The 4,118-nt window shown below is 46.3% G+C and overlaps 1 protein-coding gene across 6 annotated transcripts in view; it reads left to right on the forward strand.

Moving 5' to 3' along the window:
• The window catches only part of Fbxo34 (F-box protein 34), a 62,311-nt gene that overhangs the window by 54,239 nt on the left and 3,954 nt on the right, over window positions 1–4,118 (forward strand). For 4 of the 6 annotated variants that reach the window (XM_021182313.1, XM_021182315.2, XM_021182314.2 and 1 more), the window contains one exon: window positions 2,136–2,245. The exons of 1 other annotated variant lie outside the window; for it this stretch is intronic. The gene's annotated coding sequence lies outside the window, so the exon portion shown is untranslated. Of the gene's footprint in view, window positions 1–2,135; window positions 2,246–2,612; window positions 2,740–4,118 lie in introns of all 6 variants that reach the window. One more of the 6 variants, XM_029468928.1, reaches the window with a different exon arrangement.

Here is a 4,118-nt window from a genome sequence, read left to right on the forward strand (position 1 = left end):
GGATATTAGTCCCCTATCTCATTTAGGATTGGTAAAGATCCTTTCCCAATCTGTTGGTGGCCTTTTTGTCTTATTGACGGTGTCTTTTGCCTTTCAGAAGCTTTGCAATTTTATGAGGTCCCATTTGTCAATTCTTGATCTTACAGCACAAGCCATTGCTGTTCTGTTTAGGAATTTTTCCCCAGGAACCTCTCTTCATGCAGTTGTCGAAGCCATAAATTTGAGGAACCTTGATGCTTCTCTACCCTCTAATTGTAATGGAGTTAGAATCTTGCTTGTTTACAAACCATCTCTCTACTATTAGTCTGTTAGTTCACTCTCTTCTTACTTACCTGCATTTTCCTAAAACATCTACTTTTGAGCCTCTCAGGACTTAGTATGTCTTCCTTCCGGGTTTACCTTAGAAAGTAAAGCCTCTTAGACCTGTAGCTCAATGCCAGCAGCCCGTCCTCTAACCTGCCCACTCCTCCTCTCTCCTTCCTCCTGGCTCTGGGCACCTGTACTGCCCCATGTCACCTGTCATGGTCTGTAGTGATTATTTCGTTTTCTGCTTCTTTGTAGCAGTCAGTTTCCCGTCCTGACAGATTAGATTACTAAGCAGTTAGAAGGGAAACAGTCAGTTGTAGGGTATGTGACTGGTTCCAAAGCTGTTCAGTTTTATGGACCTCGTTGCTTAACAATTGATTTACGATGTGATTAGCTTCCATCTTTCTGGTCCCCTCCTAACAGTTCCATGAACAAGCTTCCAAAGTGAGAAGTATGGCAGGACAAAGCAGGATTTCCAGCCGACAGACTGACTCTGCCCTTCCTGCGGCCATCCAGTGCAACTGAGATAAGACGGTTGCTCACCTAGCAGCTGTGGCAGCGATGCAGAGGAGGGCATAGTTTAGTGACTAGATAGGGACAGGGAGGAGTTATCTAAGTGACTTCATTTCTAGTTTGTTAGTGTGGGTACCTGAGGTTGTCATCAACTAGTAGTGTTGGGTTTTGAGGCTCTTACTGACACATCCAGGTGAGCTGGTCTACCACACAGTAGGCTCTGAAGGTAAGAGAGTACCACAGGAAATGGCAGGATGGAGAGTCACCATGTGTGGGAGCTAATCAGAGCTAGGAGTAGTCACATGTAGACATCACCTGAAAGGAGTCATCATCTGTAAAGAGAATGACGCTTGAGGGCCTCTGCTGTCTGAGAGCTAGGAAAGAAAGAAAGAGTCTGAGCAGCCAAGGTCGAATCTTGGGCAATAAAAAGCTTCAAGGAGAAAGACAAGGAGGTACATCTCTTGTTTTGTTTTAACCTAACGGGGTAGGCTAGGTGCTTCAGCACAGGCTGTTTCCTTGGCTTCCTGTTACAAAGTTCTGCCTCACTCCCGATGACCTCCCCAGCCCAAAGCCAAAGCCCCCCAGTTCCCTTTGCTGGATGCAATAGACACACGGTTCCCAAAGCTCTTGCTAACCTTAGAATAAATAAGGTTTAAAACAGAATCTGGGCCTGATGCCGGGAAAATGGATGAATCATTCCAGACAGCTTAATGTCTAAGGACCTTTCTGAGAGCCCGAGAAGCGGATATGTAGGTGCTGTATAGGCTTACGTTTTATGTAAGTACATATGTATTTACATAAAATGAGGAGGAGGGCTTGAGTATTGTTAGATTTTGTTTAAAGCAGGGTCATGTAGCCCAAGCTGATCTCAAAATCACTATAGCTGAGGGAGGGTGTCCCCCTCTGACACTGTCCTCACAGCCTCTCAGTCCTCACCCCCTGCCTCTGTGTCTACATAAGGTGCTGGGATTATGGTAGGCATGTGCCACCATGACTGCCTAATTACAGCGACCTTTCATAATAGGATTTTGAGAACTGGGAATGTAGCTCAGTGATGGAGTGCTTGCAAGATTCAGATAACGCGATGAAGAGATGGCAGCCACAAAAACCTGGATGGGACTTTCTACTGTGCTTGTTCCTAGCGTGGGATGGGGTAGGCAAAATGCTGCCATCTGTTTTTTTGGTTTTTTTGTTTTTTTGGTTTTTTGTAACAGATGCACTGGTATCCTACATTATATCCTTAATTAACCACGGAGCTAAACCCCAAATAAGGTTTTTGTAGTCTTAAGTCTTACCAGACCTATTTTTTGTTTCAGAACTGCTGAGTGCCCACCAAGGGAAGGGGGAAGTTGCCACCACTCCTCCCAGTCTTGAGCCAGCAGCAACACGAACACGTGCTTCCTAGGCCTCCCTCCCCAGCAGTCAGGTGGGTCCTAGACACTTTCACTCCTCTTTCCCCCAAGTGGGATAGCTCCAGTGTATCTCGCTAAAACTGCTCATTCAGTTACTGTCAGTGGAGCAGGTTTTACAAACAAAAACCTTCCCTGATTATACTAATTTGTTCTCAAATGTTTCTTTAATCTGAGTTAGTTATTATTCATGTTTGTTTTTAACCTGTTCTAGTTATGGTTACTGTTACGGGGATGAAACCCTGTGACCAAACGCATATCCTGACTTCCATCATCAGAGGAAGTCAGGACAGGAACATAGAGGCAGGAGCTGATGCAGAGGCCGTGGAAGGGAACCACTTACTGGCTTGCTCCTTGTGGCTAACTCAGCCTGCTTTCTTATAGAATCCAGGACCACCACCCAGGGATGGCCCCACCCACAGTGGTTTGTGGCCTCCCCCACTGATAACAATGAAAATGCCCCACAGGCTTGCGTGCACTCCAGCCTGATCTTAAGGAGGCATTTTCTCAGGTGAGATTCCCTCCTCTCTGATGACTACAGTTTGTGTCAAGCTGACATAAGCCTAGCCAGCATAACACACAGCACCTAAAATACTGTGGGGGTGCAGAGGCAAAGAAAACATTGTGCAATGCGTAGCAGCTGTACATTCACTCACAGGCGCTCGCTCTGCAAGGAGAGCATTCTGTGGTTGTTTATTATGTCCCCCACCTCCACTGCTTTCATTTCACTTACATGAAAACCCAGCACAGAGTTGGCTCAGAGCGACAGCACTCAGTATAACTCTTCTTTATGTAGCATCTTGTTTTTCAGGAATTCTGGATAGTTCTTTTGGGAAGACTAAATTATCGAAAATGGTAGAAAGCTATTAAACTGTTATGGTGCAGAAAAGGGGAAGCTCTCTACCGCCCTTAGGTTCTGAGGTGTCAGGGACCAACACAATGATCTTAAGATCTACTCCAGGAGGGAGAGATGGGGCCTGGGTAGAGGTGCTCGCCAGTGTCATGCCTGGGGCCTGAGCTGACCCCTGGACTTGACATGGGAAGGGGAGAGCCAATTCCTGCACGAGTTCCCTGACTTCTCCGTAGGAGCTGCACAGCTTGGGACTGTGCTTATATAGAAATAAATGTATACAAAAATCTCTACAAGGCACTTTACCTACCGTAAATGCAGAGTTTCCGTTTGCATAGTTAGAAAACAGCGGAGACAGGGCTAGAGAACCCTAGAAATCAAAATGGAAGGTAAAGAACATGGACTCTCCACAGTCTGCACTGATACCTGAAGGCAGGTAAAGGCTGCTGTCACAGCCCTCGTAAAGGTGGAGCCCATGGGAAGGATTATAATTAGTTGCCCCACAGGATGCATGTCTTGCACAATAATCTCTGCTAGAGTGGATCTCTCCATGCATAGCTCTGAAAATGTGGCCTCACTCCCACAAACGTGTGACTGCAGATCTGTATTACATTGGTAGGATTACTTTGCAGGAGAGTGACCACCCCTGGAAAACACACTCTTCAGTCCTAGGGTGCTTTTTAGCAAGGGTATGGATCCCTGAACTATATCTAGGGTGTCAACCCTTCCGTTAACATTTCCACTCAGACGGAGTAGAGGTGCCTTGCCCAGGTTGTATCCACCCTCTCTAGCTAATCTAATCAGAGCAGAGACCAGGCCAGGCCAAGGGAAGTAATCCTCTGTCTGTCGCCTCACTCTGAAATGCCTCCCGTCCTCACCCCACCAGGAAAGAAGAAAAAAAGGCAGCAGGGTTTTGTTGTTTTGTTTGTCTGAATTAGTTGAGACTTTTTAAGAATAAGGCCTATGGGCCTCTGTGTGTTCTTTAAGAATAAGGCCTATGGGCCTCTGTGTGTTCTTTAAGAATAAGGCATATGGGCCTC

The sequence above is a fragment of the Mus caroli genome, chromosome 14 (genome assembly GCF_900094665.2).
Source record: "Mus caroli chromosome 14, CAROLI_EIJ_v1.1, whole genome shotgun sequence".
In the NCBI taxonomy this organism is placed as follows: Eukaryota; Metazoa; Chordata; class Mammalia; order Rodentia; family Muridae; genus Mus; species Mus caroli.